Genomic DNA, 23,547 nt, shown 5'->3' on the forward strand with positions numbered 1-23,547 from the left:
GATCTACACGTTTCCTTCCACTGAAGCAGAAGCCCTAGCATCTAGCTTAATGGGACTGTTTGAGAAACTTCTCTTCAGGAAGCTCCTGAAAAAGATGAAAAAGATCCTAGAACTTTTGAGGGTGTTGATCCTAAGAAGACCTCCATGAGAGATGTGTATACAAAGTTTGATTTGGCCGGGCAGTGGTGGCGCACGCCTTTAATCCCAGCACTTGGGAGGCAGAGGCAGGCGGATTTCTAAGTTCGAAGCCAGCCTAGTACAGAGTGAGTTCCAGGACAGCCAGGACTATACAGAGAAACCCTGTCTCGAAAATACCAAAAAAAAAAAAAGAAGAAGAAGAAGAAGTTTGATTTGGGCCAAGATGTTATAGACTTTACTGGCCATTCTCTTGCACTGTACAGAACAGATGACTACTTTAGATCAGCCATGTTATAAAACCAGTAATAGAATAAGACTTTACAGCGAGTCTTTGGCAAGATATGGTAAAAACCCATACCTCTATCCACTTTATGGTCGTGGAGAATTGCCACAAGGATTTGCAAGGTTAAGTGCTATATATGGAGGTACCTACATGTTGACTAAACCAATTGAAGAAATCATTGTGCAAAATGGAAAAGTGGTTGGCGTAAAATCCGAAGGAGAGATTGCTCACTGTAAGCAGATCATCTGTGATCCCAGTTATATAAAAGACTGGGTTGAGAAAGTGGGCCAGGTAATCAGAGTGATCTGTATCCTTAGCCACCCTATCAAGAACACCAACGATGCTAACTCCTGCCAGATCACCATTCCACAGAATCAAGTCAACCGCAAGTCAGATATCTATGTTGGCATGATCTCCTTTGCACACAATGTGGCAGCACAGGGCAAGCATATTGCCATTGTAAGTACAACTAGGAAGCAGAGAAAGAAATCAGACCCGCTTAGAAGCTCTTGGAACCAGTTGAACAGAAATTTGTCAGCATCAGTGACCTCTTTGTACCTAAAGATTTGGGAACAGATAGTCCAGACCTTCATTTCCTGTGCCTATGATGCTACCACACACTTTGAGACAACCTGTGATGACATTAAAGATACCTGTAAGAGGATGACAGGATCTGAGTTTGACTTTGAAGAAATGAAGCGCAAGAAGAATGACATTTATGGAGAAGACTAACAGCAGTACATATTATGTAAGTAGGACAAGCTTAAAATTTGGCAAATAATGTATATTGTATGAAACCAATATTGTAAACCCTGCTTTTATGATTGAAATGGAGATTGAAGAGTGCTATACCAATGAATACTCCTTTACTTTTCTAATATCATGTATTAACTTGTTTTCGTGGAATGGCTAGTCAGAATTGGTTGGTTCTGTTCAGTTTAACCAGACTGCATTTTTTTTCTAGCAAAGGAGCTGTTCTAAAAAATATTGATATCGATACAGAGAACTTGATACAGTACTTGTATCTTTTAATCAGTGTAGCCTTTGCAATCGTGTGATATTACCCAAGAGCTGAATCCATACAATTTATACCATTCTGATATTAGGAGTCTAAATTGAATATCCTTCAGTTTCTGAAAAAGTTTAAAGTTTTCTCTATTTTGTTATATCATGTATTATTACAGAAGGGCCCAAATAGGAGAGCCACATGTTTTGTTTATATGGGTATAAATTTTTAGTCAAACTTCAGACTTAGGGATTTGGAGGAAGCCAGTATGTGGTATTTTAACCTACAACAATTGCTGAGAAGGGAAAAGGAACCTTAAGGTAAAGCAGGTAAAAATATAGAAGCACCTTCTATCCCAGGTATGGCTTCTTCAATGGGCCAAGCTACAATGCAGTCTTGATTTGACAGAGTCACAATTTCAATGATGTCTGTTCCAAAATGGCTCCAAATGATTTCTGTACCACAAAATAAAGTCAAAGTCTGGAAACCACAAAAAAAAAAAGAAAGAAAGAAAGAAAGAAAGAAAGAAAGAAAGAAAGAAAGAAAGAAAGAGTTTGTGTGTGTACATATGTGCATGTGTGAGTATGCCTTTGTGTTCCTTCTTTGAGAATCTTGCCCTTCTTTGTCATTTCACTGTCTTCTTTGTGAAGATGTACATATTTTCTCTATTCTTGAATGTAGTGAAATTCTTCTGAAAGATGAATTCCTCCCTTGGAAAAATAAATAGGAAGGCCCATCTGACAAATCATTGAACTTGGTTTTCAGCTCTGTTCTTTCTTGTGCATCTCAACCTTTATATCCTTGCTCAAAACATCCATGCTGTGGCTTGATAAAGGGCCTCATTTATCTTTCATGATCAGATTTAAACTAGTGTTATAAAGCATTTTCTTAACTACTCCTAATTTGAATTAAATTCTACTCCTCTTATGTTTTTTTTTTTTTAGAGCCATTCACAATAGCAATAGCTGATGTCTTTTTACATGGTTTTATATGCCTGTCTCCCCACTACACCAGTGCCCTCTTAAAAAGGAATTTTCTTTATGTTTCTGAATTTCTCCTTTACAACCAACACAAGTATCAAACCTTGGAAGAGTTCACCAGCTATTTGCTCATCTTGGTTTAATATCCTCTTTTCTGTTTCTCCTAAGGCTGCTGGATGTCTCTACACCATGTTGCCTAAAGTCAATATCTTTATTTCCCAACTGATTAAAATTACTTTGGGGATGAGTGCTCTAGTGCTAGCTAACTCTAAATCAATGTCTACTCCTTTTCTCTATCTTGGTGGACTTCCTAACTTCAAACAGCTATCAGCTCTTTCCTGAAATAATCCTCAGCCTATTGTTCTGTAGACTAAATGTACGGATGCCGTGTGTGTGTGTGTGTGTGTGTGTGTGTGTGTGTGTGTGTGTGTGTGTGTGTTCCTGTGTTCAAACTTCTTTTAATTATTTTGAATGTTGAAAATGATAGGACTTTAAAAGCATTTAGTTACTCCTGATATTTTCAAAGATATTTCAATGATAATTAAAAATCTACCAATCTGTTTTGGAGCAGATAATGACAGTAAGAATCAACAACCAGGGTGGTAGTTAAGTGGACATTCCCTCCATCACTTTCAGGATTAGAAAATTGTTGGAATTTGATGAGGTAGTACAGGAGGCTCTGAATGTTTTCTGATAAACATCCCGAATTGGCAAGTAGTGAGGAGACTTCTTTGATAGCTTATATATAATTAAATGAAGCTAAGTAATAACCAACCCTGAACAAGACTCATTCATATTGTATAATTCTGACATTAACATATTTACAAGTTTCATATTCACATGTTACATGTGACATGGCACATTAACGTATTTCACAACACCAGAACGTATAGTGTGCTTTGAGTTTATCTTATTCTCTCTATCTTTCAAAGTTTACTTATGCTCTTACTGAAACACACTCTTCAGTAGTTCCTTCAAAAAAATCTGTGAACTATAAAGTGATATGATCTGTCCTTAAAGCATGACTTATTTTGTCCTTGATTTTGGATAATACTTTTGCTTTGGTACTTTAAGAATATTCTCTCTTGGTGTTGTGCGGCATCTATTAACAGAAGTCAAATGCCACTTTAACTGATACTCATTTGGCAGTAACATGTTTTTTTCTCCCTGTTTATACTTCAGAATTTTGCTATACATGTCTAACTATAAATGAACTGTTGTTTCTTTAAATCATGATACAAGTGCATTTTTAATTGGACAGCTCAAATCTATTCTATCTAAACTAATAGTCCTCAGTCCCACTCTTGGGACAGCCAGCCTAATCTGAGTTATAGGACATTATCTATTACCTCTTTAAACTCAACTTTTTAAAATTTCCCATGTGTTTTGGGTTGAATGTAGACTGTCCCACTTGGGCTCATATGTTGGACTCTTTGGTCCCCAGATGTTGATGCAAATTTTTGAAGGTTGTGGAATTATTAAAAAAAACAATGAATATAACAGGAGGTAGCCTGTTGCTAAGGGCATGCATTGAGGACTACATCCATGTCCAGTCCTGGCTCCAGCTCTGCTTCCTCATCTAAGGAACAAGATCTCAGTGTGAAGAATAAGCCATACAACAGACTCCTGCTGCCATAGATGGAACCTCCCACCACTGTCCGTTCACTGCTGAAAGACACTGTATCCCATGAACAATGATCCAGTATAAGCCTTCCCTTCCTGAAGTCACTTCAGCTATTTTGTCACAGCAATAAGAAATGTAACTAATAGAGCATGTGACCATTAGATGTAAAGTACAACACAGCAGTCTCTTCTCTTTTTCTTAATTTATCTCATAACTTTAATTATCCGTGTGTGTTTTATATAGTGTTCAGAGTAAATTTCTTAAAATTATCTTCTAACTTACTGGATTTTTTCTTCTCTTCACATTGTGTTTAGTGTGTAAAATGCTTTCTGCACAGTAATAAGTACCTAGATAGATCTTTATCACTTAACATAAAAAGTCAGGTACCCATTAATGCTTTCAAGACAAATCTTTTGCTCTAAAACTAAATGTAAATTATCTTGATCACAGTTATGCATAGCCCTCTGTTCGTTGTCTGTCATTTAAAAGTTTCTATAGCTGTCCTTGAGGGAAATAGTGCCCAGGACAATCCTTCCCCATTGTGGTTTAAATTCTAGTTGTCTTTGAGAAAATCAGCTAGCTCATTTTCTCAGAAACTTTCCCTCTGCCTCTAATGCTCTAGTTTGGAGACATTACAATATGAGGTCTGGATTCCTTGATGCCACAATCATAATGCTGTTCATCAGAGGAGAAGAATCATCACTCTGGTTTATATCTACAGAGGCTTTGATCCCAGTGAGTAGTGTGTATATGTGCATTGTTCTCCATGGTAACAGGCTAATGACATCACTGATGTTTCCTACCTACTTAAATCCACTGAGAGCGAGCTATATGTCCCCAGTGATGAAGGAACTAGATTTCTTAAGAGCTGGGAAACTATTTTTAATGGGCACACTGAGAAACTTGGAAGTTTGGATTGTCCTTTATTTGATGTGATGAACTGAACATCATGTGAATAATCGGTTCCTTTGGTGAAGGCTGAAAATACATACATAGATTATGGCTGCAAGATACAGTATGAATTAGACAAAGAACCTGGAACTTGCTGATAGCAAAGCAAGCTTATAACCCGTAACAACAACTACCAGTCTTGAACAGTATTTGTGAAAAACAAATTAGGAATTTACCTATGAGTTTTTCCTTTTCTTCCTCAAAAAATATTTATATAAATTCAGTTTTAGGGGAGACATAAAAGAGAAAGGGGTACTAATAGAAAACAGATTAGTAAATTCTCTGGTCCAAAAAGCCCCACACTTGACTTTCAGTCAACCACATCACACAATTTGTCTACAAAGTAGAGATTCTAATATTTGTGGTATCATGAACAGATAAACACTCCTTAAATGAGGATTAAGAGGTCATATAAATACAGCAGAGTGCAGTTTTTCCTAACGCCTTTCAAAACCTACCCAAAAGTTAATCCACTTAAAAATAATTGCTTAATTACATGAAAAGGCATGAATACCTGACTAAAATAAGATTTCACACCCTGTGGGAGAACTGGCATAGAGCTGTCTCAGGAATTTACAGAGGGAATAAATTGGACCCATAAACTTGGGGCCTCAGGTCACGTTTATCTCCATCTAAGGCTTTTTCCAACTGTAAGGGGAAAAATTTAGCCTTGTTTTATGAGATGAAAAAGTCATAAAACATACTGCCCTTACACAACCGACTGCCTCAGATTGCTTCTTCTCTGGGCAATTATCGTGCAAGCTGCGGGAATCAAATGAATTCAGGAATGCTGTGGGCCACTGTAAAATGCCAGTATCAGTGTTTGAAATGAAATAGCTGACCACTGTCAGATGGAGACTGGTGTTATGAACAGAACTAGCATTTAAAAAGGAGCGGGTCTCTGCCTACCTATCCATCACCCCTGTGTGTGCTGGAAATGAAGGTGCTCAGATTCAGTGTAGCTCACATTTGCTTTTTCTTATCTTTTGAACTGCTTTTCCTTTAAACACATCTTCAAATGTCACCAAGAGTTGATTATAGTTTGCCAAATTCGTTCTTTAAACCTCATCTGCTTTAATGTCTCTGAAACATCACATCTGCTTCCTAAAATTCACCCTGCAGCTGTCCATGCAAGATAATACTAGTTAGTCTTAGCCAATAGCCACAGAGGTCCCTTCCACTCTTCCATAAACTAGTCATCTAAGGCCTGCATTTCATTTCTACTATCATTTCTCCACTGAATACTCCCAACACTAGAGAAGCCCAACCTCCCTCTGCTCCTTAAATTCAAGTTTCTAATGAGCCCCAATCTTTAAATTTACATTTCTGAAAGCTTTCACTGATGAACTCATCTGCTCTGCCCATCTCCCACCACCCTGCATAAGAACTGCCCATCAACCCTATAGATTACTATGCTTAGTGTTAACTCTTTGTGTAGGGTCCATTGTAATCAGATCTATCTGTTTCTTGTTATTTCTTGCTATTGCACACTGTCTTCATTGTGGTTTTTATTTTGCTACAGTGGCCTCATAGCTACCTAAATGTTAGCAGCTTCTTTCTGACAGCCTGATGCACTAGAAGCCCAAAGAACATTATCTTCCTTTTCCTACCACACCTGTAATTTTACGTCCCTCAGATTTAGTCATTTATTAGCCACTAAGTCACTGCTACATTTTGTTCCCCTCTGACATTGCTGATGTCTATCTTCAAGACCTTTCAAAATTGGCTGCACGTTATGGGCTGAATCTTTTCTCCAGACTCGACAAATTCTTACACTGAGGTCTTAACCTCTGATGTATTTGGAGACAGAGACTTAAAGAATAAATTGAGGTTAAAGAGAGACATAAAGGCTGGTCCCTAACCCAACAGGATGAATGCCCTACATAAAGAAGAAAAGAATCAGAAGTCTGTGGATAGAGAAGGACAGTATGCAATGCCATAGCGAGGAAGCAAGCTACCCATGACCAGGAAGTCTGTAAGCAAGTGAGGATGCTGGCACCTAGGTCTTTAGACATCAAGCTTCAGAACTTCGAGAAAGGAATTTGTGTTGTTTAGCTACTCAACCTGTGGATTTCTTTTACAGCATCCAGGGCAAGCTCATATACCCTCACTTCTAGGAGAGCTTTCTGAAGGTCGGTTACCTCTATGGAGTCCTTCAAGCTCCCTTTTTTGTTACGGCTATGCCACAGATTGAGGTATCTAATAAACATGGGGCAAGTATTCATTTATTTTCAGATTTTTGAAATGTTTAATAAATATATTTCCCCTAGTCAAAACCTGAAAGTTATTCAAATTTCATACCTGCTTTACATATGAAGGTGAAAGCATTTTTTTCTCTCTCACTCAATGCCATTCTTTTAATTTTTTTTAATTTTTATTTAACTATAAGTTTTCTTTTTTCCATAACATTTTTATTACATATTTTCTTTATTTACATGTCATATGATATCTCCTTTCCAAGTTTCCCAGAGTCAGGAACCTGGTTTTTTTTAATTTATTTATTATATCTCCTTTATTTATTAAGCTGGTTTGTATTATACATGAGGTCCTTCGTGTGCTCCATTTTGGATTTAGTCACATTGGCTGTATCTCTACAGTGTCTTATTGGGCGTATGTGACCTGTTAGTCTCATCAGGAGTTCTGCCACTAGGCATTTGAACAATGTGATGAGTGTCGTGTGGCCTTTATCAAAATGTTTACAAAAATCATTTCAATTGGTGCTCTGATGACTGAATCCAGACTCTTCTCACCTGTGTTTTCATCTAGCCGCTAGAATCAGTGCAGCATCTTGTATCTTGTATTTTTTGAGAAAGGAAAATGATAGGGATTGGTTATTTAGGTACGTAGATGATAATGCCTTACCCTTGTATAAGTTTGGATCATTTGGGCTGATGTGTACAGAGATTTTTCAAGGTTCCTTTTTTATTTCACTTTTTCCAGTTATCTCTTGTGATTGTATTCCCTGCCAGGGTCACACTCACCCTGTTTTATAGCCATGCCTTTCTGGTCCCTTTTGGAAGGGCTAAGTATCAATCCAGTCTTCCTTTCTTATTGTTGGTAAGGTGAATACATAACTGGGCTCAAGTATAAGAATAGGCAAGCCCTGATTGCCTTGACAACACAAACCAATCCCAGAGAGACCAAAAGCTTCCATACATCTCAAGTTAGAGAAATAAGCTTTGGGAACCAGGCATGATGGCTGTCAATTCAAAAGTAAAAACAAACAAACCAAAAAAAAAAAATTAAAAAAAAAATTGGGTTCAGATTCTGTCTTAGAGAACCTGATCTAAGTTTGAACTCAAGTTAACCAACAGGCCAATATCTAACACCAGTTTCAAGGCTATCCACCAACAAAACCTGTGTCTAGTACCAGTTTCTAGATTATTCGCCAACAAATCTGCACCTCCAGATTACAAGCCTGCCCCTGATACTTCACTTCCTAACCACTATCAATAAGGAGAAAAACAAAAGTTAAGTTTATGGTTTGGCTTCTAGCACCAGCCAATAATGGTAAAGGCCATATCAAATGTGTGCCAAGCTAGATATCCCCTAACGCTTGCCTAAAACTAGGCTCAGTGCTACCCCTTCCTATTCTGCTGCATCAGGAATAGTGTTGTGGCCCAAGCTCGAGCTTAAATAAAGAGACACTACTGTGATTGTCTCATAATCGGCTCCTTAGTAGTCTTTAGGCATTCATGAATGCTTCTTGGCACAACAGTTTATGTTGTTGTTCAAGTCACTCCAGTCACAGCCTTTGATTTTGGACAGCCTTAAATTTGATTCATAATTCTGTTCTTCATCAATGCCAGCAAAACCTGATTAAACTCTTTGCAAAGTACATCATCCTGACTCTGATTCCACTATACTTCTGCATCCATAATGAGGCTTATGAGTACATTGGACCCACAGAGATAATTCAGATAAGCTCTGTATCCTAGGGTCAAGTGATATGCAATCTTAATGCACCTGAAATTTAATTTCTTCTTGACATGTAACTTTGCTCCTAAGGTAAAACCATGTATGCGCATCACTCTACTCAGAAAACCTGTATCACTGATTCTAATCCTGCATCTCAGGGCTAATCCTAATCTCTGTTCCTTATTTCTGCTTCTTTCTCTGACTATGTGAAGCCTGGCTCTCATTCTATGTGATGATAGTACTTTCCAAAAAAACACATTAAGTTATCTCCAAATCGCTATTTATACTCTAGAGAAACAAGTTTAATAGACATAGAATAGTATCCATACCCATTTGCTTTGTTTAGTCTCACAGTACTAAACCAAAGTAATGTTTCACATGCTAGTTTTTCCTTTTCTATCTCCTCTGTTCACTTGTAGAAGAGTTAAACACACACTTAATTCTGTTCCCCTGTTGGAGGCTTCCTCACATCAAGGTTGCTTTTAATTGCTTTGTTTGAATTTCCTTGTAAACATACCCTTGCTAGAATATACATCACATCCTATGTGAATAGTATTTTTTGTTGATAAAGACAAGACCACTGCTCATGATACTCACTTACTACAGAGATTTCATAGTCATAGAGAGTAGACCAAATACAACCAATAATCATACTTTAAGTAATATTTTCCAGTATTCATCAAGTATTTATTTTTAATTTCAAAAACTACTTACCAAAGCACTAATAATTATTGCCCTACAATCAAAAGTTGAAAGGACAGGAATAGAACTCTAAACTCACATTTGCAGATGGTGGCAGTAACTAGAGAGAACTATGAAGTAACTACCTGCCTGAGAACTCTTCAAACTAACTTCTTTGCTGCTTCCTGGTCCCTCCCACTCTCTCCACTTTCATTCAGTGTAGGACATGGTGGACGATCTGAGGGGACTACCACTGAGTAACAAGCTCAGGTTAGACTAACATATCAAAACTATAGGACCACCTATTGATTATTTTAGGCATAGAAAATTTTTCAAAGTACATTCTGGACGAAACATCATCCAACAAACATCTCCATGAGGGGCGTAAATTTCTGTTTTACTAAAGAGACAAGGGAGACCCCAAAAAGTTGACTTAATGAAGAATGACAATTTGATCAGGGATTCACAGTCCTTAAGGATGCCAGATGGTAAAAACAGACAGGATGACAACATTTAGGTGATTAGAAAAGTCTGCACAGAGAGAGATCATAGGAAAACTGGGAAAGATTTTAAAAGGAGGAAAACTTTCAGAATAGGAAGATACACAATAAGGAACAGAGAACAGAAGGATAAGAAAGTCACAAGGACAGCTGGGGACGAGAACAAAGCCCTAACGAAAAACGATCAGACACCGAACAAAACGCCAAGAGAGAAAAGGAAGCCACAGAAGCATTAAGACCCCAGGCAGCTATTGTAGAGTGAGGACTGTCCACACATGCTTCCCAGCCCACAGCCAAGTGCTCATTAGACAGGGAGCCTCCAGCTTCACCACAGGGTATTAAGTCAACTGTACATAACTGGTATACTTAGTCATCCTGCTTCTAGTGTGGGCTGTCTAAAATAAAGCCTTGAAAATGTGGGTGGGTGTTAATGACTCTTGTTGAAATCATACTCCTCAGTCATTTCTTTGAACATATTCCCTCCTTGTTCCTAACTGTGGCAATCAGGCCTGCTCTGGTTACCTGAGCCTGTTCTGGGTTACTCTGTGTTGCCAGGAATTACTCCCTTTTATTATAAAACAACAGTTTTGACCTGACTCACTCCACTTTGAACATATGAATGACTGAATGGCTTACACACTATGAGTCACAAATTGATAAATAATCCTTTAGTGCCAATAAGTATCTATATCATAGATATATCAAATCAGATTAGAAACATCAGACACTTGAGCTTATCAATCATGCCTTGGATAACCTTCTCCCATCTGAGACTGGGAAAGAAAGAGACGTGATGGGCATGTGGACCTGTCTCTTGGTTATTTGCCATGTGCCTCATTTTCAAAAGTTATCTCCATAAAGGACATTTGCCTCTGTCCCTTGCCTCTGTCTCATTTTATGTAAAGTTTCTTCCACTCATGACATTCAGTCCACTTCAAGACACTTCAAACAGCTTTACCACTCAGACCAAACTACATATTCCTGCTCTGTATTCCAAACAACTCCTTGCCTTACAGTTTATAAAACTTCTCATTAGAACCCTTACAGAACTTCCTCTTCCTCTCCTTCCACATTCAGAACAACCTCTATCATGCAAATACCTCTTTAACCCTTTCTTAGCAGTCTAGTAACATGTACATATGTGTGGCTAGCTGGCTGGCTGGCTGACTGGAAGACAGACAGACAGACAGATAGATAGATGATAGAGTTACATGATATTGGAGAGCTAATATTGGCAATTAAGATTGGAATGAAAAAAATTATGATTAGAAATAATCATATGGAATCAATAGGACTTGTTGAGCCATCTTAACATGTTATTCAGTAAATTCTGATATGAGAAGACAAAAGCACTTCCATCTACGTTCCTAGTTCACTGTGCTTCCAGCACCAGCCTGTTCCAGCACCAGCCTGCTCAGCTCCAGGTTGGGATTATCTGACTGCATTCATCATTGTTATTTTGCCTTGTGCTCCTTGTTATTATTATTATTATTATTATTATTATTATTATTATTATTATTATTATTATATATTTTCTTTAATTGCATTTCAAATGTTATCCTTTTTCCTGGTTTCCCCTCAGAAAACCCCCATCCCCTCCCTCCTCCCCCTGCTCACCCACACACCCATTCTTGCTTCCTGGCCCTGGTATTTCCCTACACTGGTGATCCTGTGCTCAGTTCAATGGTTGGTTGCAAGCTTCCACCTCTGTATTTGTGAGGCACTGGTAGAGCCTCACAGGAGACAGCTATAACAGGCTTTTGTCAGCAAGCACTTGTTGGTGTCCACAATAGTGTCTGGGTTTGTGACTGTAAATGGGATGGATCCCCAAGTGGGGAAGTCTCTGGATGATCATTCCTTCAGTCTCTGCTCCACACAGTGTCTTTGTAACTCCTTCCATGGGTGTTTTATTCTCCAGGAAAACACAACCAAACAGGTGGCAGAATTGAACAAAACCATCCTAGATCTAAAAATGAAAATAGAAACAATAAAAAAAATCACAAAGGGAGACAACTCTGGAGATAGAAATTCTAGGAAAGAGATCGGGAGTCATAGATGCAAGCATCACCAACAGAATACAAGAAATAGAAGAGAGAATCTCAGCTGCAGAAGATACCATAGAGAACAATGACACAACAGTCAAAGAAAATGCAAAATGCAAAAGGATCCTAACTCAAAACATCCAGGAAATCCAGGACACAATGAGAAGACCAAACCTAAGGATAATAGGAATTGAAGAGAGTGAAGACTCCCAATGTACTGGGCCAGTAAATATCTTCAACAAAATTATAGAAGAAAACTTCACCTAACCTAAAGAAAGAGATGCCCATGACCATACAAGAAGCCTTAGAACTCCAAACAGACTGGACCAGAAAAGAAATTCCTCCCATGACATAATAATCAAAACACCAGATGTACAAAACAAAGAAAGAATATTAAAAGCAGTAAGGGAAAAAGGTCAAATAACGTATAAAGGCAGGTCTATTAGAATTACACTAGACTTCTTGCCAGAGATTATGAAAGCCAGAAGATCCTGGGCAGACATCATACCTAAAGAGAACACAAATGCCAGTCCAGGCTACTATACCCAGCAAAACTCTCAATTACCATAGATGGAGAAAACAAAATATTCCATGACAAAACCAAATTTACACAATATCTCTCCACAAATCCAGCCCTTCAAAGGATAATAAATGGAAAACTCCAACACAAGGAGGGAAACCACACCCTTATTTTTTCTAGAAAAAATAAGAAAATAATCTTCTCTTAACACACCAAAAAGAAGATAGTGCTCATTGTTCTTGATGATAAGTGCTTAACAAGCATTCAAGAGACACATGTACTAAAAATGGTGGGGCAAGAAGAGGAGAGGAGATAAAAAGTAATATTGGGAATACCTGTTAATGTTGTTGTCTAAATACCCCACCCATGGCCAATTTTATGCTACCTTCATGGTGTCATGAAAATAGAAAGAAGCTGGGCAGTGGTGGTGCATGCCTTTAATCCCAGCACTTGGGAGCAGAGGCAGGCAGATTTCTGAGTTCAAGGCCAGCCTGGTCTACAGAGTGAGATCCAGGACAGCCAGGACTATTACAGAGAAACCCTGTCTTGAAAAACCAAAATAAATAAATAAATAAATAAATAAATAAATAAATAAATCATAAAATAGAAAGAGCTATGACATAAAATACCAATTTATAGGGTGTCCACATAAATATACATATCCAAGAAATTTCAACAATAAAGATAAGATGTACAAAAATAAGTAGGATTCCATGTGAAGTGCTATTACTTCATTTTTAATAAAATGTATTAAATCACAAAATGATATCATTTAATTTTTTCATAATTGCTGAGTTCAACACACAGGTAATAAAATATCTAGAAATTTATCAATTGGTCTTTGAGAGCCAGACTTGAGCCAGCCATTTCTTACATTTCAAAATTCTAGACAACAGGGGACATTTCAGTAGGCTAGAAATCTTAAGTTTTTATAAGTACATTTATTTTTTGAATCTGAGATACAGATTCTATAAAAATGTCATTTAAAAGGAAAAAAACTGTTTGGGTTTTGTTTTTTTATTTTTTTTCTGTTTTGTTTTGTTTGTTTGCTGTTTTTAGAGAAAGTCTCATGTAGCCTAGGCCGGGCCTCACATTAGCTACATACCTAAAGCTACATCTGAATTCCCAATCCTCCTTCCTCACCTCCTCCGCTTGCCAAGATGGCAAGAGTACATGACCACACCACCTAAAAGATTTAATCTTTGTGTTGTCTCCCCGACAGATTGTTCAATTTCATTCCAAAATCTCTTCAGATGCTGCAAAGCAGCAGCCAGTTTCTTAGATGTCAGCGAAGACAGGCACAACGCGGGTGGCTGTTGTCTCTGCCCACATGAAATCCACATAGGCTCTCTCTGTCTCTCTGTCTTTCTCTGTCTCTGTCTCTGTCTCTCTCTCCTCTCTCTCTCTCTCTCTCTCTCTCTCTCTCTCTCTCTCTCTCTCTCTCTTTCTCTCTCTCTCTCTCTTTCTTTCTGTCTTTCTCCCCATGTGCCACATTTGGACACTGAAGTGCTTTCTCTAGGTGAAGTTGAAACAAAGAGTCTTTGTTCTCTGAAGGTTCACTTAAATCAAGTGAAACTGACAAATCAATTGGAGAAAAATTGTGCATGCTTATTACACTCATGGACACAATCACAGAACATTATTATACACCAGACCAACATGACTTGAAAAGTCATATATATTAAACTCAACAGGTTTAGAAATACACAATGACCTAAAACAAAGTCTGTTGAGTGTGTCACCCAACACACAATAATCCTAAGTGATTTTCTATGGGACTGAAATAGAGGACAGTGATGTGACAAATGTCTTTGAGGTTCCCTGACTCTTCTTTGCGGAGTCAGGTGAGTAAATTCACAGAGCCTCACCTCTCGCTTAGGTGGAGAACAAGAAGCAAAACAAAGATAGAGGGAGTTTTGATTGACTAGAAAGGCTGTACATTTCTTTGAGGCAAAACTGGCCAGAGCAAAGAAGAACATATTATGTTTCAGGGCTCAACACAAACGTTTTGTAATTTGGTCTTGGGAGATCTGAATAAACATCTTTTCACCTCAAACAGGTCACTGAAGACACATCCATGAGTCCACCCATGTCTGTCCTAGGGAACATGGGTGGAAAGATGAACATTATACAACCACAATTCCCTCTACACAGATGGTAGCTCAGCAAGTCAGCTCTCCTCAATTGTTGCTGCTTACAGAACTGGAAGTGTGTGTGTGTGTGTGTGTGTGTGTGTGTTGTAGAGTGGGGGAGGGACTTCACTTACCAGATGACTTTGGTTTTATTCCCTGTGTCTTAGCAGCTTCCCTGCGCTATGTAGTGTTTCCATCTGAAGGAGACTGCTGAGCAGCAACTGCCTTCAGCATCACCTGCCACCTCCCATCAGCATACTTACAACACACCAGCCCACTCACAGAACAACCTTTCCCCAGAAGTACTGGCAGGTGAGCCCAGGAGCAGATTCCTAACCTCCCTGACTTCCTAACTTTCTTTTCCTTCTTCCTATTCCAATCCCAAGACAATTCATTTACACCTGATGAGCCAGCCTCCAGACATCTTAGGCTTAAAACCATCTTACAGAACAGACAAACTGGGTCCACTCCTATTTATGATTAAACCTCTCTATCTCAAGGATTGGGCAATGCCCACCTGTGACCTTAACTACAAATGTTCTGTACTGGCTGTTCTGGGAAATGACAATCATGCCTTTGTTTCCAAAAGTTATAACTATATTGCAACCTTTCCTTTGTTGGAAAAGGTTGTTATGACTACCTGTTCTGATGACTATCTTATGACCACCTTGCAATCATGTCTTTGTTTCAGGTCACTGTGACTAACTTGTTATGGTTCTATTCTGTTCCTTAAACTCCACCTATTTTGCCACCAAATCCTGCATTTGGAAACTCCCTACCCCTGTGCTATAAAAACCATGTGTTCCTTATATCCAATGCTGACCTCTCAAACCACTTAAGGGGAGACAGCCCATGGACACAAATTAAAAGACTTGCTTTAATTAATTGTTTGCTTTAATTAATTTGGCCATAATGATTTGGTTCAGTGGTCCTTCTCTAGAATCTTTGGGATTAATACATCCTCAAAAGCACACTTCTTCGAGAAACTTGCCCTGTTCTCTCCTCACTAAAAAGTTTGAGTTTTTAAACAGCTTGAAAACTCCTGTTATTTCCATGAATTGCCTTGCCAGGTCCTTCCCTAGGGAGAAAAGGGATTCAACCGGTACCTTGGAAGGAATTACTGTTATAATAAGGTAGAGTATCAACTTTAAGGAAAAGAATGAATTGTTTTCTATTTAAAACATTCTCCCTTGCCAGTGATGCCTTTAATAAACCCCCCTAGAAGTAGGGGGAAAAGGTAAAAACAGGTCCTGTATGAATTCTATTCTACTTTTGCATTCTTCTTTCTCTATAGCAAAAAGAGTCCTCTTTTCTTTGTAGTAGAAGCATGGCTGAGAAAAGATGAACTGAACAAGAGTAATGTCCAGAGAGCAGTTTCTCTTTGATAACTGAATTTCCAAGCCACATACTTCTGGTACATATTGCTCTGGACTGTGTTTTAGAGCCATGAATACCTACATTTCTCTAACCTGTTGTGCTATCCCCAGGTACCTGGCCTCTCTCAGTTACTTATCCCTATATAGACTGCAGGCCAGACTCCATCCTAACTCTCTCTTTGGAGACTTTTCATCCATTGAAAAGGAAGGAAAGAGAGGTAGCTTGAAAATTCCTGCTGCCCCCAGGCTTTGTCCTGGTCTCTTGGGTGAAGTCATTTCCTCCATTTTCTAAATGTTTCTTCTAGGCAAAGCATTTGTGTGGCACTGGAGAGACAAAGAGGACTGCCCATCAGTTGAGTACAATCTATAGCATAGTCAGTTCTTCAAAAATGGCAACAACAGCAACAACAACCATAATAATAGTAATTTGTACTTAAGCCCAAGATCTCAAGGACAGGACTTATAGGAACAGGTGTCTGACCTAAAGACCAAGTAAAAGTCTGACAGTAATAATAAACACACAAACAAAAAAAAATCAATAATAAAGGAGAATATCCCAAACAGAAAATTTCCCTTGCCAGTGATGCTTTTAATAAACCTTCCTAGAAGTAGGGGAAAAAGGTAAAATCAGGTCCTGTATGAATTCTATTCTACTTCTGCATTCTTCTTCCTCTATAGCAAAAAGAGTCCTCTTTTCTTTGTAGTAGAGGCATGGTACAAATGTGTGGCAAAAACCAGAACAAGAAGAAAAGCTTCCGCAATCAGCCAGAAGCTCCAAAGAAAGGTAGACAGTGCATGAATTGGGCAAGAGAGGTGGCTGGGACCTAGTCACATATTATTGTAGTTATCATTCTAGAGAAATCAGTACCAAGAAATAGAACAAAGGCTAGAGCTGGTCCTCACTTTGTAAACAGGAAAGCTAGGTCCAGGTACTTTCCTCCTCTCCTCTGACAGGTGTACAAATCTCTTTTTAGCTCTTCCCTTTGGGCATACTATGGCAAGGCAAGACCGTGCAAAGTTTCTTCCATCTTCTTGCTGAGGCCATTTTCAGGTTTAACTGGAATGTGACCTCCTTCATGAAGAAATCTGCGGAAAATTACTCAAATTTCTTCTAGGAACCCAAGGTCGAGATCCCAAGCTAGCTTATCTTACCTTCTCATGTAGAACCCGCTCCAGCTAACAGCTCATCTTAGCTTCTGTTAAACTGCTGGCTTCTGTGACCCTTCCACCTACAGCTGCAGAGCTGCAGAGCTACAGAGCAAGATACCAGAATGTGGTTTTTGCCTTCAAAAACCCTTTGGTCTAAATGCTCAGGGCTAAACTTGGAGCCTGATTACCTGAATGGAGTCCCAGCCAGCTGGAATAAGGACTTTCCCTTGGCTATAAACAGGGTCTGAGTAGTCATCTCCAATGGGCTCTCCATAACAAGACAACTGCATCATGTTGTGACTGAATTGTTTTCTTCATACTTCATATGATCAAGTTCTGCCTCAGAGAGAAGCTTTATTTGGAGTGACAGCCTTCAGGCAGTTAAGTTAAAGTGGAGATACTAGGGTGGGTTAATATGCTTTGTATCCTTCTTAGAGAAGGCCACATGAAGATATTAGAGAAGCTGAGCATCTGAAGGCCAATGGTAGTAGCCTGGGCTAAATCCTTCCATCAGTCTTTAAAAGGAAGCAACCCTAAGATATCTCCATTTTAGCACGCCAGCCTGCAGAGCTCAAACAGTACATTTGGGCACTCATCTGTGGTATTTCTTTTCTCTGGGAAACTCATGGCATCACCTTAAGGATTTCCTTAAGACTCTCTTCATCTTTCCTCTTCTGCCACTCCCCCCCAAAAGGAACCATATTTCACGTATGTCTATTACACATCTTAGAGTTTCATTTCATTTGCCTTCTTTTAACATCAGTGGGTAATTTTATCTCACAAGGTTAGATGTAATGTAGGAAAAACCTCTACAATTTTCAATCCCATAATAATCAAGTTCTATAATCACACACAGAAAAGAAAAGTACAAAAGAAAACCAATGCTGAGCCCTCTTATAAAACAAGCACAAAGGCAGAAGACAGAATTGGCGCCTCGCTATCATTAGCTGAAGCAGCTCAGGCTCCTTTGTAATCTTAGCAGCTATTCCACAATCTTTTCACTCACGGTGATGAACTGAACTTTTGATAAAAGAAAATATTTGATCTCCTTTTAGCTAAAAGTCTTCCCTTCGTAAATCCATTTAATATTCCAGAAGGATTTTCTTCCCTTTGAAGAAACATAAATTTGACATTCTAAAGGCATTCATGTTTTAAAGCCACAGAAAGACTTTTGGAGAGTACCCAGCAAAGTACTGAGTTACCCCTGTGGCTCAAAAGTTCAATTATGACAGACATTCTGCTCAGAATAGCATTCCTACCTTTTAACCTTCATCTAAATAATGTCCATTTCGTTCTCCCTGTGATGGAGTTCAAGCCCTTGAAATATGCTTGTGAATAAATTGAAAGGCACTGAAGAGGTGGCCCAGCGGGGAAAAGTGCTTGCTGTGCAAGGCTTACAACCTGAGTTCAATTCCAGAAACCCACAGTGAAGGGAGAACCAGCTTCCAAAAGTTGTTCTCTGACCTCCACCTGTGCATCATAACACATGGCACCAGGATGCACATGTTCATGCACACACACACACACACACACACACACACACACACACACACACAGGTGGGGGAGGGGATTTTAAAGTAGCAGAGAACATACAGTTGTACTTCTTTTTCCTCTATTTTGAGGTTTTAAATATTGCACCCATAAATTAATTAATTAGTTGATTAATCCACTAGTTTTCCAAATAGAAAGCAGAGGTGAGTGGCTTTCATTCTCTCAGAAACTGAATGTCTACCCAGCACATATACCTCTTTTATCATGAGGATCTTTTGAACCACACGAAATAGACTCCCTCATTTAGAAAACTGGTGCCATAAAAACACAAGGTGAGGAGATTATCTCTGTGCAGAAAATGGGAACTCTCTTTTAAAAACTATTTATAGTGTTTGTAGAGCTGATAGCTAGTCTTTCTTGTGGGTGAAAAAAAAAACAACTATTGAAACATGATTTAAAGTAACAACTTCAAACTGACTCCATCTGGAAGGTCACACAAAGTTATGCTCACTCCATTCATGGAACTGTTCTCACATGAGAAACAGTGAAATCCATAGGAATATGGCATGAGGCTGATGAAGATGGCATTTTATAATGTGGTTGAAAACAAGTAAACGATGGGACGACCATGAGCATCCTGGGAAGTAAGGTATGTGATAGAAACCGATTGCATACCTAACTGGAAGGGAATAAACAGCAAGACTATACAGGACAAAAACAGGAAACAGGCAGGAGGAAGAATAGAGTCGCCTCAGCAGTCCTAGCAGCAACAAGGGAGGACTTACTTACCTGGGCATCACCATTGCATGAACCAGCCCAGCTCCAGCTGCTTTTCTCTTGAGATTAAGTTCGAGCCGACTCTGATGAGCCCTTTTCTGCCACTCACCTTGAGGAGTGAAGAAATCCTCACTCAAGCCCACTCACAATGGAAGAGAGAATATTCCCTAGAGAAACTGGGAGGTATTAAGAGAAGAAAGTTCTGAAATGGATGCTCAGTTTCATAAAGTAAACTAGAAGAATAAACAAATAATCATCCTCTGTAAGTAAGCACATAGAACAGGAAAGAGTAAATACCACATGTATTTTTAAAGATAAAATGTGCAGTTAGGAGGCAGAGGCAGATGGATCTCTGTGAGTGTGGAGACAGCCTGTTCTACAAAGTGAGTTCCAGGATAGCCAAGGCCACAACGAGAAATCCTATCTCCAAAGAAGAAGGAGAAGGAGAAGGGCAAGCACAAGGACAAGCACAAGGACAAGGACAAGGACAAGGAGAAGAAGAAGAGATATGTGAAAAATTCACATTTCACCTAACTATGACTTTACATGAAAGATCTAGTGAACTTTTAAAAGCCCAACTAGTGACAAGGGAACAAAGAAAACTTGATACAAATTCATTATAGAATATTAGCCAGAATGAAATTCCGTGCTTTGTGAGAAAAAAGGACGGGATTTAACAGCATTATGTTACATGAAATAAGTCAGATCTGGAAAGAGAATTACCACATAATCTCACACATGTAAAGGAGCAAGCACAACAGCTGTCCTGAGAAGCCAGGGAGTTGGGGGGGGGGGGGGGGGGGGGGGGAGAGCCAGTGGAAGATTGATCAATAAAAACTGAGTTACAATTAGATGGGAATTGGAAGTTTTTGTGTTATTGCCCAGCACAACTATACAAAATGATAATTTACTATATATCTCATTAAACAAAAAGGAGTAGTCAGGTTTTGATGGAATATAGTAACAAAATATGTGAAAGAAAACAACTGAAAGGGGGAAAGAGTTGGAGCTGCAGCTCAGCAGAGAGCACTGCCTAGTACGTGCAAGGCCTTGGATTCAGCCCCAGCCCCATACATTCTCTCTCTCTCTCTCTCTCTCTCTCTCTCTCTCTCTCTCTCTCTCTCTCTCTCTCTCTCTCTCTCTCTCTCTCTCTCTCTCTCTCTCTCTCTCTCTCTGTCTCGCTCTCGCAGATACACACACACACACACACACACGAACTTATTAGTTTCGGTGGTATTTTCAGAGATTTTAGTCCATGGCATTCGGCTCTATTGTTTCTGGGCCTGGGAGGCAATATATAGCCCAGTGGGCTATCAGTTCATGGGGTTAAGAAGCAGAAAAGAGGAGACAGAGGGAGAGGATAAAATGTTCTTTCTCCCAGCAGAAGTTTCTACCATCTCCCCATGGCCATGAAGCACTGATATCATCAATCGATGAATCCCTGGATGAAGTTAGAACCCCAATGAGCTCTGAACACTGTGCATTGAGGATAAAATTTTTCACCACAGGAGCATTCAGGGCTATTTCAGATCAAAGCCATAACTAGCATGTTCTCTTGAAATATGAATAAGGGAGGAAAGAGATATTTTAACCTGGTCTATATATCATACAACAGATCCTCATAGCCAAATATAATAGTTCTACACAAATGAATGCAATGTATTGTTTTTCATCTATCAATTTTAAAATGTGACTTGAATACTACTTGTTAAACCTCCAGTTATTTTAATCTTTTCATATGCTCAAAACACAGTTATCTGCTGAAGTCTACAGTTATAAATTATCATGAATATATTAAAAACTGTTTATAAATACTTAAGATTTATTCTCTAAAAACAAGATAGAAAACAGATAGATATACGTGGACTCTAAGAATGACACTTCAGGGGCCAACAAGATGCATCATCCTGCAAAGGCTCCTATTATTAGCCTGAGCTCTGAATCCCATGCGGTAGAAGGAGCACACTGGCTCCCTTGGGTTGTCTTCTGAGCTCCATGTGTGTGTCATGGCACAGGAACTCACATACACGCAAAAATATATAAATAAGAGGGTTCAGAGAGATGGCTCAATGAATAAAAACATGGTTTGCATTTGAAAGAGCCCGAGTTCAGTTCTCAACTCCCACATAGAAGCTCTCAACTGTCTGTGACTCTAGTTAAGGTACCCAGAACTGCTCTTAACCTCTAGACACACCACGGACACACATAGCACACATGCATGTAGGCAAGCAAAACACTTGTGCACACAAAACAAAATAAATAACTAAAATTTTAAGTGTGTTTTTAATCCCCTAAGAAGGACTATTATTTCACAGCAGACTTTCTGATATTCTGGCCTTTATATATATATATTTGTGCACATATAAATACATTCATATGTGCACACGAAGAATAAAAGAAAAAGAGGTTATCAACTTGAGAGTTGGGGCAATGAAGTGGAAGCTTCTGGCTATGTCAGGTATTTTGTTGATACAGAGTTACATAGTGTTTTGCTGAGCCAAGAGACATGGGAAGACACATGTTTGCAGGAGTATAAAGAGGACTCAACAGACAGTGATGGGTGCTTGCATAGCTAGCTTTGCAACACGTCATTGGTCTCGCATCTTCAAGATCTTCTCTTCTCAGAGAGAGGCATTGCAAAGAACTTCTCCTGGCACTCCAGCTGGATCTTCTTACTCTCGCTGACTTGGGCCTATTCAGCAGAGGTCTGGCCGTGTGCTAGTGTGCCACTGCTGCTGATTTGAGTTTGGTATCATGACAATACTGAACTGGACTGCTCGTATCCTGACAAACAGATTGGAGTTGCCTCAAAGAACTACTTCTAAACAAGTCCACAATCTCTTGTCCTGTTTACCATCTTTTTTCTCCTACCTTTAGACAGTGGGCAAAAAGGGGTCAGGGGAGGCATCAAAGCATTTGAAAACTCTTAGTAAAAGTAGGTTTTGAAAAATCTAAGGGCAAGGAAGAAGTTCTAGGGAGGGTAGCTGGGAGGATCTGGAGGGAGGACAGAAAGTGATGTAATTCTATTTCATTAAAAAATAAATTCTGGAGGAAAAGAGTTTATAATTAATATTGAAACATTTGATATTTATGAACACTAAGCTGTGGAATATACTGATTTTGATTTTAAAAGTATACTGAGTAAAAATGTGTTCAATAGATATTTGACACTATCTCTCATTTAAATCCTGAGACTAAAAAAACTAAATGAGGCATAACCTCCACCTTGAACTCTTTCAGAATCTAGAAATCTGGTAATAAATAACTATGATGTCACATGGAAAGGCAATGACAGAATTGTGTGCAGAATGCAGAAATGGGAGACAGACCTGGAAAGAGACGGCTTTGAAGGATTTGACTTTGAAGGATTAAAAGTGACTTGGGGAACAAAAATTTGCTAACCAGAAAAATAAATAACAAGTCTTGAAATATTAAGAAATATGGAAAGGCAAAAGGAAAACAAGAAAGTTACTATTGCCAGACTGTCATACCTTAGATGTGGCTATATAACTAGTGGCTAGAGCTACAGCTTTGCAGGACATAAATGAAGCGTAGTATACATTCCTCACTCCAGGCAGTGATATGGGAAAATAGCTATGTAATTTGAAAACAGACTATATAACATAACAAGACACCATCTTTATTTTTTGAAAAAGCAAATGTTGAAAAAGAAAAATGTAATAGGAAGAAATAAACTCAAAATTATAGATAAACATCATTTCTCCACCTCTCCATCCTAAGAACCAAGAGCTCCCAGTCAAAATGCTTGAGAAATGCTGTCTAATAAAAACATGTGCAGGGATCTGTGCAGTATGCAGGACCACCATCCATTTCATAACATCCTTAGCAATGGGCAACTAGCATTCATTTCATAATATCTTCAAAAGTTTCAGGGCTAAGGACTTAGCTCACTTGTAAAGCATTTCCTAAGTAAGGAAAAAGTCCTAAAGTCAGTTCTTAGTTACAAAAGTAGAAATTT

At 38.8% G+C, this 23,547-nt stretch overlaps 1 pseudogene; it reads left to right on the forward strand.

The window, feature by feature from the left end:
* Window positions 1-1,203, forward strand: part of LOC116089439 — a 1,602-nt pseudogene extending 399 nt beyond the window's left edge.
* Window positions 1,204-23,547: the final 22,344 nt, after the last annotated feature.

This window comes from Mastomys coucha, unplaced genomic scaffold, assembly GCF_008632895.1.
Source record: "Mastomys coucha isolate ucsf_1 unplaced genomic scaffold, UCSF_Mcou_1 pScaffold14, whole genome shotgun sequence".
In the NCBI taxonomy this organism is placed as follows: domain Eukaryota; kingdom Metazoa; phylum Chordata; class Mammalia; order Rodentia; family Muridae; genus Mastomys; species Mastomys coucha.